Below are 14,420 nucleotides of genomic sequence, written 5' to 3'. Positions count from 1 at the left end.
GGGAAGTGCTACTTCTAGACATGGCTGTACGTGTGCTGTGAGGGTGCTGGCGTGTGATTGGCTGGAGCTGGCTGGGATGCCAGGCTCCAGGAAGTCTGTGTGGGTCTGCCCCGGTGGTGAGTGGGAGATTAGCATGAGTGATGTGTGGGAGGAGTGTACCTGTGTCCTGGATGGGCTGGGTTTTCCCCACACAATGCTGGCTCCGCCCCCCTGTGGTGTGACTGATGACCCAAGCCCTGCCAGTGAATAGAATGGGTGGTTGGGCCATCAACAGTACTCCCAGACCAGCTGCGACTGGTTCTGCCCCCACCCTGCACCTAAAGACAAAGAGAAAGGTGTATAAAAGAGGGGCTGTGACCCCATGAAAATGTTCTTGTTTGCCAACTTGAAACTACCAGGGGCGTGTTGCTACTTGGGCCCAGGGGAAGGCTTGCCTCCCTGGGCCCTGCCCAGCCCCTGGATGCCTTCTCCCTCTGGGGTCTCTCTGACTTGCCTTGATGCCCTGGAGGACTTTTCTCTGCTGTGCTTGTCCCTGGACTCGTGGGGCCTGTTTGCCCTGCCCAGCTCCTGGATGCCAGAGGGACTGTTGCCTAGCGCAAGGAGCGCTTTATTGGCTTTATAGCGCATGGGAGCGCTTTTATTCTGCCCCTAGCGCTTGAAAGCGCTGTGTTGTTCCCTAGCGCTCGGAGCGCTTTATTTTTACTTTTGCCCCTGTTTATTACTTAAAGCGAGCGAGTGCCCACCTCGCTGTTTATTTTTAATCTCGAGGGTGCCACCCCTCTGAAATGCCCCCGAGATTCACCGCCGCGGCCCGAGCGCCGCAAAACAGGAAGTCAGGCACTACAGTGCCTGATGCGGGGCGGGACTTCCGGTTTGCCGGAGGAAGTCCCGCCCGCCGCCGCGCTGGGATTGGCCAGCGCCGCCAGGGAGACTGAGCCTGGAGCTGAGTCCCGGTCCCGAGATGGGGGACCGGGTGAAGACCCGTGTGTCAAGAAAGCGGGGCTCTCATGAGGTGAGAGAGCCCCGCCTGCTGCCCTGCTGACAACCGCCGAGGCCCCCGTGAGCGAGGGAGGGCCCCGGCAGACTGCTGAAAGAAGATGGTGTCCCCCGCCGCCTCCGGAGAGCAGCCGGTGAGTAGAGCTGCCCCGGGGGGGGGGCGGTGGTGGTGAAAGTGCGCGAGGGATCCCCTCGCAACGCTGAGCGGCCCCGCTTGACAGAGGGCCGCTCCAACGGCCCCCAGTAGTTCTTTGAGCCTAGAGGGCTCGGTGGGGGCATAGCGTTTTCTTCTGTCCGTGCGCTCAGCCTTCAGGTGCCTTCAGGGCGGCCCCGGATGGTAGAGGGCCGCCCCAACGTTTCCCCAGGGCACAGTATCGAGTGAAAGGGCCCGAGGAGCCCGTGCTGAGCCCCGTGGCTCCAACGTGTGGGGGCATTGTATTTACTGCAGAGCCTGAGGGCTCCCACGCTGGGCAGTAGTGTTTCTTGAGCCTAGATGGCTCCAACCCGGGACGTATTTGTTTTTAGAGCCAGAGGGCTCAGTTGGGCACAGTTCTTGTCCTGAGGGGCCAGTGAGGGCCCCTGGCGCAGATTTGTTTCCAGCTGCCCAGCAGTTAGTGGGCAGCTGCACCGTTTAGGTCTTTCTTTTGCTTCTAGGGACATGTTCTGGACTTTAGGAGTGAGGCGCACTCCTTCATCCCTGGCCTTTCCCCAGCTGCGCAGCACTTAGTGCCAGCTGCAGCGTTTAGGCCCCCTGTTCTGTCCCTCAGCTGCCCAGCAAGTAGTGGGCAGCTGCTACGTTTAGGTCTTGGCGCAGTGGCGCAACCTGGACTTTGTGAGTTCTACGCTAAAGGTTTAGATGCTGTTATGATCTATGTCCTATTGCTTTTGGGTGTTAGGAAATGTACAATGTGTAGTATGTTTTGCGCACCCTGTGTTCTGCACCTCTGAATGTGTTGTTGATACATTATGTGCCCTGTTCCTTACACCGCTGAATGTAGGTTCTGCATCATGTGTTTTGTCCCCAGGTCTATGCCCCTACTTGTATTGTGATACTGAGGTGGTTGTTCTTGCTAGTGCAGGTGGTGCTAGTAAGGTCCTGGTTCCCTGCGTGACCTGTTCCTAGGGTGGTTAGGATTGCGTAGGGGGGACTTACCAGTTACCAGTGGGTACTGGTTGTGTGCTTTATGTCTTATTTTGTATTACAGTGATCTTCTGTTATAAGTGATCCCAAGGGCTTGATACTAAGCTTGCCCCCTGACCAGAGTCCCAGGACCAGTGGACTCTATGGTGCCTTCCCTGCCAAATTGATGGGACTTGTCTGATCTCCCTGGGCCCCTGGGGCCTCGCTGAAGTGTGCCTCGCTCGTTCCCCTCGGCAGCTCGTGCCGGCAGCCCGTCCAAGCCTCGAGCAGCGCCGCTCTCCCCTGAGCCGCGCCGCTTCGCTGGGTCGCCCGCTCAAGCTTACTAAGGAGGTCACTCGCATTATCCCGTGCAACCAGGACGGAAGGTACTGTCTGATAGGCTATGTTCTAAGTTCTAGGCCTACAAGTATTGTATTGTTACTTCTAAAAGTGCTGATTCCTGACAGTGGTCCAGGTGGCCCTGTCTTGTAAATAATCCCTTGTAAATTCTGCCCGTGCCTCTGGCACATTGTAAAGTGTGTGTTTTATCTAATGTGTTTTGGTGTAATACAAAGGCTATTTTTATATAACCTTGTGTGGAGTTTCCTTTGTGGTGGGCCTTTGGTTGTTGTTGCTGGGGTGCGTGCGCAAATACTTAGCCTACATCGCCTCCAAGTTTAGCCTTGCTGCTCGCGCCACGTTACCTAGAGGGTGAGTAGGGGTTATCTTGGCGTGTTACTCCCTTGCCCTGACTTGGGTGTGGTGGTCTCTGACTGACTTTGGCGAAAGCCCTGGCCAGCCGGGGATCCCATTTCCAACACCCACATTGCCCCCTCCTTGTCTATCTGCATGCGCATCTCTCACACTCTGCCCCCACTCTGTACTCCTCTCCCTCCTGCCCCACATTGCCCCCCCTCTCCTTGTCTATCTGCATGCGCATCTCTCACACTCTGCCCCCAATCTACTCCTCTTCCTCCTGCCCCACATTGCCCCCTCCTTGTCTATCTGCATGCGCATCTCTCACACTCTGCCCCCACTCTGTACTCCTCTCCCTCCTGCCCCATATTGCCCCCCCTCTCCTTGTCTATCTGCATGCGCATCTCTCACACTCTGCCCCCAATCTACTCCTCTCCCTCCTGCCCCACATTGCCCCCTCCTTGTCTATCTGCATGCACACCTCTCACACTCTGCCCCACTCTGTACTTCTCTCCCTCCTGCCCCACATTGCCCCCTCTCCTTGTCTATCTGCATGCGCATCTCTCACACTCTGCCCCCACTCTGTACTCCTCTCCCTCCTGCCCCACATTGCCCCCCTCCTTGCCTATCTGCATGCGCATCTCTCACACTCTGCCCCACTCTGTACTCCTCTCCCTCCTGCCCCACATTTCCCCCTCTCCTTGTCTATCTGCATGCACATCTCTCACACTCTGCCCCCACTCTGTACTCCTCTCCCTCCTGCCTCACATTGCCCCCCTCTCGTTGTCTATCTGCATGCGCATCTCTCACACTCTGCCCCCACTCTGTACTCCTCTCCCTCCTACCCCACATTGCCCCCCTCTCCTTGTCTATCTGCATGCGCATCTCTCACACTCTGCCCCCACTCTGTACTCCTCTCCTTCCTGCCCCACATTGCCCCCCTCTCCATGTCTATCTGCATGCGCATCTCTCACACTCTGCCCCCACTCTGTACTCCTCTCCCTCTTCCCCACATTGCCCCCTCCTTGTCTATCTGCATGCGCATCTCTCACACTCTTCCCCCACTCTGTACTCCTCTCCCTCCTGCCCCACATTGCCCCCCATCTCCTTGTCTATCTGCATGCGCAACTCTCACACTCTGCCCCCACTCTACTCCTCTCCCTCCTGCCCCACATTGCCCCCTCCTTGTCTATCTGCATGCGCATCTCTCACACTCTGCCCCCACTCTGTACTCCTCTCCCTCCTGCCCCACATTGCCCCCCTCCTTGTCTATCTGCATGCGCATCTCTCACACTCTGCCCCACTCTGTACTCCTCTCCCTCCTGCCCCACATTGCCCCCTCTCCTTGTCTATCTGCATGCGCATCTGTCACACTCTGCCCCCACTCTGTACTCCTCTCCCTCCTGCCCCACATTGCCCCCCTCCTTCTCTAACTGCATGTGCATCTCTCACACTCTGCCCCCACTCAGTATTCTTCTCCCTCCTGCCCCACATTGCCCCTCTCCTTGTCTATCTGCATGCGCATCTCTCACACTCTGCCCCCACTCTGTGCTCCTCTCTCTCCTGCCCCACATTGCCCCCCTCCTTGTCTATCTGCATGCGTATCTCTCACACTCTGCCCCCACTCTGTACTCCTCTCCCTCCTGCCTCACATTGCCCCTCTCCTTGTCTATCTGCATGCGCATCTCTCACACTCTGCCCCCACTCTGTACTCCTCTCTCTCCTGCCCCACATTGCCCCCCTCCTTGTCTATCTGCATGTGCATCTCTCACACTCTGTCCTCTCTCTGTACTCCTCTCCCTCCTGCCCCACATTGCCCCCCTTCTTGTATATCTGCATGCGCATCTCTCACACTCTGCCCCACTCTGTACTCCTCTCCCTCCTGCCCCACATTGCCCCCTCTCCTTGTCTATCTGCATGCGCATCTCTCACACTCTGCCCCCACTCTGTACTCCTATCCTGCCCCACATTGCCCCCCTCTCCTTGTCTATCTGCAATCGCATCTCTCACACTCTGCCCACACTCTGTACTCCTCTCCCTCCTGCCCCACATTGACCCCTCTCCTTGTCTATCTGCATGCACATCTCTCACACTCTGCCCCCACTCTGTACTCCTCTCCCTCCTGCCCCACATTGCCCCCCTCTCCTTGTCTATCTGCATGTGCATCTCTCACTCTCTGCCCCCACTCTGTACTCCTCTCCCTCCTGCCCCACATTGCCCCCCTCTCCTTGTCTATCTGCATGCGCATCTCTCACACTCTGCCCCCACTCTGTACTCCTCTCCTTCCTGCCCCACATTGCCCCCCTCTCCATGTGTATCTGCATGCGCATCTCTCACACTCTGCCCCCACTCTGTACTCCTCTCCCTCTTCCCCACATTGCCCCCTCCTTGTCTATCTGCATGCGCATCTCTCACACTCTGCCCCTACTCTGTACTCCTCTCCCTCCTGCCCCACATTGCCCCCCCTCTCCTTGTCTATCTGCATGCGCATCTCTCACACTCTGCCCCAATCTACTCCACTCCCTCCTGCCCCACATTGCCTCCTCCTTGTCTATCTGCATGCGCATCTCTCACACTCTGCCACCACTCTGTACTCCTCTCCCTCCTGCCCCACATTGCCCCCCCTCTCCTTGTCTATCTGCATGCGCATCTCTCACACTCTGCCCCCAATCTACTCCTCTCCCTCCTGCCCCACATTGCCCCCTCCTTGTCTATCTGCATGCACAACTCTCACACTCTGCCCCACTCTGTACTTCTCTCCCTCCTGCCCCACATTGCCCCCTGTCCTTGTCTATCTGCATGCGCATCTCTCACACTCTGCCCCCACTCTGTACTCCTCTCCCTCCTGCCCCACATTGCCCCCCTCCTTGCCTATCTGCATGCACATCTCTCACACTCTGCCCCACTCTGTACTCCTCTCCCTCCTGCCCCACATTCCCCCCTCTCCTTGTCTATCTGCATGCACATCTCTCACACTCTGCCCCCACTCTGTACTCCTCTCCCTCCTGCCCCACATTGCCCCCCTCTCGTTGTCTATCTGCATGCGCATCTCTCACACTCTGCCCCCACTCTGTACTCCTCTCCCTCCTACCCCACATTGCCCCCCTCTCCTTGTCTATCTGCATGCGCATCTCTCACACTCTGCCCCCACTCTGTACTCCTCTCCTTCCTGCCCCACATTGCCCCCCTCTCCATGTCTATCTGCATGCGCATCTCTCACACTCTGCCCCCACTCTGTACTCCTCTCCCTCTTCCCCACATTGCCCCCTCCTTGTCTATCTGCATGCGCATCTCTCACACTCTGCCCCCACTCTACTCCTCTCCCTCCTGCCCCACATTGCCCCCCTCCTTGTCTATCTGCATGTGCATCTCTCACACTCTGTCCTCTCTCTGTACTCCTCTCCCTCCTGCCCCACATTGCCCCCCTTCTTGTATATCTGCATGCGCATCTCTCACACTCTGCCCCACTCTGTACTCCTCTCCCTCCTGCCCCACATTGCCCCCTCTCCATGTCTATCTGCATGTGCATCTCTCACACTCTGCCCCCACTCTGTACTCCTCTCCTGCCCCACATTGCCCCCCTCTCCTTGTCTATCTGCATTCGCATCTCTCACACTCTGCCCACACTCTGTACTCCTCTCCCTCCTGCCCCACATTGACCCCTCTCCTTGTCTATCTGCATGCACATCTCTCACACTCTGCCCCCACTCTGTACTCCTCTCCCTCCTGCCCCACATTGCCCCCCTCTCCTTGTCTATCTGCATGTGCATCTCTCACACTCTGCCCCCACTCTGTACTCCTCTCCCTCCTGCCCCACATTGCCCCCTCTCCTTGTCTATCTGCATGCGCATCTCTCACACTCTGCCCCAACTCTGTACTCCTCTCCTTCCTGCCCCACATTGCCCCCCTCTCCATGTCTATCTGCATGCGCATCTCTCACACTCTGCCCCCACTCTGTACTCCTCTCCCTCTTCCCCACATTGCCCCCTCCTTGTCTATCTGCATGCGCATCTCTCACACTCTGCCCCCACTCTGTACTCCTCTCCCTCCTGCCCCACATTGCCCCCCCTCTCCTTGTCTATCTGCATGCGCATCTCTCACACTCTGCCCCAATCTACTCCTCTCCCTCCTGCCCCACATTGCCCCCTCCCTGTCTATCTGCATGCGCATCTCTCACACTCTGCCCCCACTCTGTACTCCTCTCCCTCCTGCCCCACATTGCCCCCCCTCTCCTTGTCTATCTGCATGCGCATCTCTCACACTCTGCCCCCAATCTACTCCTCTCCCTCCTGCCCCACATTGCCCCCTCCTTGTCTATCTGCATGCACACCTCTCACACTCTGCCCCACTCTGTACTTCTCTCCCTCCTGCCCCACATTGCCCCCTCTCCTTGTCTATCTGCATGCGCATCTCTCACACTCTGCCCCCACTCTGTACTCCTCTCCCTCCTGCCCCACATTGCCCCCCTCCTTGCCTATCTGCATGCGCATCTCTCCCACTCTGCCCCACTCTGTACTCCTCTCCCTCCTGCCCCACATTTCCCCCTCTCCTTGTCTATCTGCATGCACATCTCTCACACTCTGCCCCCACTCTGTACTCCTCTCCCTCCTGCCTCACATTGCCCCCCTCTCATTGTCTATCTGCATGCGCATCTCTCACACTCTGCCCCCACTCTGTACTCCTCTCCCTCCTACCCCACATTGCCCCCTCTCCTTGTCTATCTGCATGCGCATCTCTCACACTCTGCCCCCACTCTGTACTCCTCTCCTTCCTGCCCCACATTGCCCCCCTCTCCATGTCTATCTGCATGCGCATCTCTCACACTCTGCCCCCACTCTGTACTCCTCTCCCTCTTCCCCACATTGCCCCCTCCTTGTCTATCTTCATGCGCATCTCTCACACTCTTACCCCACTCTGTACTCCTCTCCCTCCTGCCCCACATTGCCCCCCCTCTCCTTGTCTATCTGCATGCGCAACTCTCACACTCTGCCCCCACTCTACTCCTCTCCCTCCTGCCCCTCATTGCCCCCTCCTTGTCTATCTGCATGCGCATCTCTCACACTCTGCCCCCACTCTGTACTCCTCTCCCTCCTGGCCCACATTGCCCCCCTCTCCTTGCCTATCTGCATGCGCACCTCTCACACTCTGCCCCACTCTGTACTCCTCTCCCTCCTGCCCCACATTATCCCCTCTCCTTGTCTATCTGCATGCGCATCTCTCACACTCTGCCCCCACTCTGTACTCCTCTCCCTCCTGCCCCACATTGCCCCCCTCCTTGTCTATCTGCATGCGCATCTCTCACACTCTGCCCCACTCTGTACTCTTCTCCCTCCTGCCCCACATTGCCCCCTCTCCTTGTCTATCTGCATGCGCATCTGTCACACTCTGCCCCCACTCTGTACTCCTCTCCCTCCTGCCCCACATTGCCCCCCTCCTTCTCTAACTGCATGTGCATCTCTCACACTCTGCCCCCACTCAGTATTATTCTCCCTCCTGCCCCACATTGCCCCTCTCCTTGTCTATCTGCATGCGCATCTCTCACACTCTGCCCCCACTCTGTGCTCCTCTCTCTCCTGCCCCACATTGCCCCCCTCCTTGTCTATCTGCATGCGTATCTCTCACACTCTGCCCCCACTCTGTACTCCTCTCCCTCCTGCCTCACATTGCCCCTCTCCTTGTCTATCTGCATGCGCATCTCTCACACTCTGCCCCCACTCTGTACTCCTCTCTCTCCTGCCCCACATTGCCCCCTCCTTGTCTATCTGCATGCACATCTCTCACACTCTGCCCCCACTCTGTACTCCTCTCCCTTCTGCCCCACATTGCCCCCCTCCTTGTCTATCTGCATGCGCATCTCTCACACTCTGCCCTCACTCTGTACTCCTCTCCCTTCTGCCCCACATTGCCCCCCTCCTTGTCTATCTGCATGCGCATCTCTCACACTCTGCCCCCACTCTGTACTCCTCTCTCTCCTGCCCCAAATTGCCCCCCTCCTTGTCTATCTGCATGCGCATCTCTCACACTCTGCCCCACTCTGTGCTCCTCTCCCTCCTGCCCCACAGCCTAGAACTCCATCAGCTATCACTTCTTCCTTCTGCATTTCTGGGAACCATTTTCTCTTTCTCAGTTGGACAACAATTTCTAACCTCATAAGCTCCACCACTGGTGTCACTGCAAGCAGCAAATCATTGGTCTGAAAATAACTCTCTTCATTAAAGAAAGGCTCTGAACTTGAACTGTGCTTCCATTCCCGCAAAAACACCTCACAAAAATTAGTTCTATTAATTACTCTTTCCCTCTTACTTTTGGCCTTCATGAAATGGATTCGTTTATCTAGTGATCGACTTCTGTTTAAAACTAAAATAAATAATTTCCTCTTTACTTCAAAAGCCTTTTCAACAATAGATTTAATATGTTTCTTCCTTTTATAAAAACAGTGCTCTCTATTTATATTTCTTCATATCTTTCAGAAAATTATGCACTACTCTGTTATAAAATAATTTTTTACGTATTTCTTTATATTAATTTTCTCTTCTTTTGCCCTAAGTTGTATCCTTTGAATGTACATTGCCTTTTTTTCCTTTCCTATATTTTTGAAATTTTTTTGTGCTTTTTTCAACATTTTCAATATTCTTTCTGAGTCTAGTAATATTTTTAATAAATTTGTTGGTGGTCTTACCAGAACATTTTCTCTTTTTAGTCACATTATCTTGGTCATCCAATACTTGTTGTTGAGTTTTTTTCAAGTAACTGTCCTTTAGCTCTCTTTTTCTGAATTTCTCAGGCATGATAACTTTATTTTAATAATGATAAACAATATCTGTAAAAAAATAAACTTAAATAAAAGTATATTAATAACTTTATAAATTATACTTTTCGGTTACTATACAAACACATTCTACATAAATACTGACTGGGGAATTATAGGCCTGAAACACAAGGGTAAAACTGTTCATCAGAATTTCCATCCTTAGACCTCCTCAACCTAGTATTCCAGTGTTCTCAAGCTTTCTATCTCGAGAATGCCTAGAGGCCTCTCATCCCTCTCTCAAAATGAACTCAGACTCTGGATGTCTGTATTAGCTAATAAATGTTATTCCTTAGTTCCAGTTTGCATTCTTTAACAATCTCTTGTTTTAAATCCACAGGTGATTGAAGTGTTGGCGTAGAAGACACAATGGTGATCAGTAATAAGCAAATAATTAAAAACTATTAAAGCGCCTACGCTAAAGAAGTAAAGTTGCTTCAGAGCTCCAACAAGAGGAAAGTATCCAGAAAAAAGATGTGGTGAGGAACTTGGATTAGAGTAAAATAAAGAATGTGAAAGCAGTTTCGCGAAATAGATTTCCTGCTGCTCTAATGGTATATGAAGAATGCCCTGGAGATGCTAACCCAGGGCAGGAAGACCATCTATCTCAACCAGAGAGGACACACATCAGTCTCAAGTTCTAATCGATCCAAGAGAAGATAATACACACAGAACAAGTGGGACTTGAAGAGTTTTTGACAGACCTCAGCAAAATGGAACTTGAGCACCATATCCAGTGAATTGTCGTTAAATCAAAAACAAATATCTGTTCATCACTTATACATTGTAAACAAAGCTGCTTAAAAGACCAGGTAATCAGGTTAGGACTAAGATATCTGCTAGTTACGAACTAGCGATGTGGGTAAATCTGGGACCAAGGGAAGGAGAGTGAGGGAAAATAACTGCACCTCTGCGACCAATGACCACATTTTGCTTGTAGTCCAGGTCCATATGTCCACTACCATTCTTACCCATTAGAAGTGACCTCAGGTATTTGTTACCGGGCAAGACCTGCAAAATCCTTAAAATCCTCATTGTAGTCTTATATACAGATATAGAAGACATCCGTAAGAAGGGTGACAAGAAACAATGTGCTGCTACTGATAAACAATAGTATTCTGAATGTTCATGCCAATACATTATGTGAATATTTACCTAGCTTTGAAATACTGAACACCAAAAAAAGACCTGTTAAGGGCTTCATTAACTCATAAATGAATACGTTCGAGAAAAGGGTTAGAGAATCTACAGGGATGTAATGAAGAGGCAATAATCCCATGAGAGGCTTCCCCATAAGTACCAGGGGCTGCTGATATTAAGGTTGTAGGGTGAATTAGGTTGCCAACAGAAGTTATAAACTGTGAACTCCACAGAGAATTGATCTTTGGCTAAATAAATGTACAAGTGTTAAGTTGAACAAGTGCAGCACATTTGAGTGGGTGATGCTAAACACATGCTGAATAAGATTTAGTCTTGTCTTATGGCATGTCCCAACTTGGCGATATTAACTTCAGAAAGAAATTTTATCTCATAATGGAATGTATACAAGACAAAACCGAACTTGGAGATATTAGCACCAAAAAGAAGTCTCATTCATGCTCTGAATGTGAGAAGAGCTTTAGGTGTCGATCCAGTCTCAGTGAGCATGAGAAAACTCACACAGGGGAAAAACTTTATCAGTGCTCTGAATGCCAGAAACGCTTCACTCGCAAACAGCATCTGACTCGACATGTGAGAACTCACACTGGGGAAAAACCTCATAAGTGCTCTGAATGCCACAAAGGTTTCCGAAGTAAATTCAGCCTTACTCGACATGAGAGAATACATACTGGAGAAAAACCTTTTCAGTGCTCTGAATGTCTGAGAAGCTTCATTTGTAAAACCCTTCTCAGTCAACATGAGAGAACTCACACTGGAGAGAAACCTTATCAGTGCTCTGAATGCCTAAATAGTTACCAATGTAAAGCAGATCTCACTCAACATGAGAGAACGCATACTGGGCAAAAACCTTATAAGTGCACTGAATGCCAGAAAACCTTCAGTCGGAAAAAAGTTCTCACCCGGCATGAGTTAACCCATACTGGGCAGAAATCCCATCAGTGCTCTGAATGCCCAAAAAACTTTAGTCGTAAATACCTTCTCACTCAACATGAGAGAACCCACACGGGGGAAAAACCATATCACTGCTCTGAATGCCACTAAAAAGCTATTGGTTGCAAACTGGTCTTATTTTCCATGAGAGAACTCACACTGGGGAGAAACCATATGAGTGCTCTGAATGTCACAAAAACTTTAGTGAACGAGATAGTCTCACTCACCATGAACAAACACATACTGGACAAAAACCTTATCAGTGTTCTGAATGCCTAAAACATTTCAGTTATAAAACCAGTCTTATTGTACATCAGAGAACTCACACTGGGGAAAAACCTGATCAGTGCCTTGAATTCCAGAAAACCTTGAGTCATAAACTCAATCTAACTTTACATGAGAGAACTCACACTGGGGAAAGACCTCATCAGTGCCTTGAGTACCAGAAAAGCTTCAGTCATAAACTCAGTCTAACTTTACATGAGGGAACTCATAGTTGGGAAAAACTTCATCAGTGCTCTGAATGCCAGAAAACCTTCAGTGTGAAAAGTCACCTTACTGTTCATGAGAAAACACATAATGGGGAAGATCATTTTCGGTGCTTTCAATTCCAGACAAGCTTTAGTTTTAAAATAATTCTCACTCTGCATGTAAAAGCCCATACTAACCAAAATAAATGTATGAGTGTTTTGAAGGCATGTAAAGATTCAGTTGGAAGATCCATGTTATAAAGGAAAAGTGTTTATTAGTGTTCTGAATGCCAGAAAAGCTTTATTCATAAAATTAATTTCAATGAAAATTAAAGAACGCGTCCTGTGTCAAATCCTTATCACTGTTCTGAATTTCAGGAACACGAGTTGTAAAATGGATGCCTTTCGACACGAGAGAACCCACACTGAGTGAAAAACCTTATATATATACCCTTTGCCAGAAGCACTTGTCATATCCATTGCAGTGGTTGTAACCCACTTATACTAAGAGCAAAACTGGTTTACTTCCAATCTCAAAAAGCGGACGCTGATAATTCCTCAAATAGGTCTTTGGTTCTACCAAGCACAGTTCACAGCCCCTCTTCTAAGATTCATGGGTTACCTTTGCAACAGCTTTGAGAATGACTTGATGTTTTCCTTTTTTCTTTTAAACATATCTTTATTGCATATCTTATAGCTTACGTTTTAATGTACCTCTCCAAGTGGACAGTCCAGTCTTAAGATTAATTCATGTCACTTCTTATACACTGATCAAACATTTATACATATATTCCTATCTTTCCCATGTAGGAGGCACCTGCGGAAAAATTTACCCAACTGACCCCCATTCCCACATCTCATAGAGAATAGAAAGATGCTCTACTATCCCTCTTCAAGTGTAGCCACCCACCCGTCAGAGGTGCCCACAACTTTGACCCTTTCCTCCTAGCCCCCTCGCCTTTTTTTTTTGCATATACTGCCACTTCCGTATGATAAATAGCCATTAGACGAGCGAGCCATTGTTGGACCGATGGTGCTGAGAGGTCTTGCCATGCTGTATCCAAGCTTAGCCGAAAATCTGTCATTAAAATAAACACAAATGCCTGTGCCTGGCTAATGATTGATTCATTACTAATTCCCAGTAATATAAGTTGCGGGCTCTATACTATACTTAGTCCCAGTCCTCCCTCCAGGAACTCAGTAATGTCCCAAATGAGGCCACCTTGGACTGGGCTGGTTGCAAACAGTGTATCAAATGCGGCCTGTGTGAATGGCATCGGGAACAGTGCTGGTTACTGGTTCCACCCCATGTAGCTATTTCCCCCTGAGTGTAGTACAACTTGTAATATGTTTTAAAATGCTGTACTTTGCAGAAAGGCATACATTAAGATAGTCTGTGCCAGATTTCAGATAACCTTCAGATAACCTTTGGTCTTTCCAGTGAATTTCTAGTTTTTTTTAAAAATAACAAATAAAAATAACAAAGTAATATTTTATTACCATATGTAAAGCCAACCCTCCTATGTGGCCAATCTCCCCGAGCCTCATAAGACTCCATCGCCCAGGGCATTTTTTTTTTTAAAGGAGAAGGGGGCCATGGGGCCCCCTCCCCGAACTAATATAGGGCCTGTGGGGACCACACCTGTGGTCAAAATGTAGTAAAGAAGGGGAGAGGGGCCATAAGGGCCTCTCCCTGAGCCTTAAGAAGACTACTGCCTTTTATTCCCCAAGAATCATGCAAAACCCTAGTAACGGCACTGGCCTTGTCCAGGTTGGATTATGGCAATGTCTTGTATGCTGGAATACAAATCCAGCTTCTGACAAAACTCTAGCATCTACAGAACACAGCAGCTAGGTTGGTGCTGGACATCCCCAGATCTGAACCGGTTGCCACAGACTAAGAGCCCTCCACTGGCTACCAATGGAGAAAAGGATAAGGTTTAAGTCAGTTTGCCTAGCTTATAAGGCCCTCTATGGTGTAGGACCACACTTTTTAAATCTCATCTGAAACGGTATGAGCCAGCCAGGAGCCTGAGATCTGGTCAGGCAATATTGATTCAGGTCCCTAAATTCAAGCATGTCAGGTGGGGGGAGGGGGGGGAGAAGCTTCCTGTTGCAGACTGCCAAGATCTGGAACCTTCTTCCTATTACAATAAAAAATAGCCCATCGCTACTATCATTCAGAAAAGCTGTAAAAACCTGGCTTTTTACCTCCAAGTTAGAGCATTACATCATCGGC

General features: G+C 50.6%; 1 pseudogene across 1 annotated transcript in view; it reads left to right on the top strand.

Annotated features, from left to right (window-relative positions):
- Positions 1-12,515, top strand: part of LOC144806285 (uncharacterized) — a 47,721-nt pseudogene extending 35,206 nt beyond the window's left edge. Inside the window, exon 3 of the transcript XR_013605752.1 lies at positions 9,961-12,515. The product of XR_013605752.1 is annotated as an uncharacterized LOC144806285 (transcript). The remainder of the gene's footprint in view (positions 1-9,960) is intronic.
- Positions 12,516-14,420: the final 1,905 nt, after the last annotated feature.

Source organism: Lissotriton helveticus (genome assembly GCF_964261635.1).
Source record: "Lissotriton helveticus chromosome 1_1 unlocalized genomic scaffold, aLisHel1.1 SUPER_1_unloc_6, whole genome shotgun sequence".
NCBI classification, from domain to species: Eukaryota; Metazoa; Chordata; class Amphibia; order Caudata; family Salamandridae; genus Lissotriton; species Lissotriton helveticus.
The sequence above is the reverse complement of the archived record's forward strand: the minus strand, read 5'-3'. Positions and strand labels throughout refer to the sequence as shown.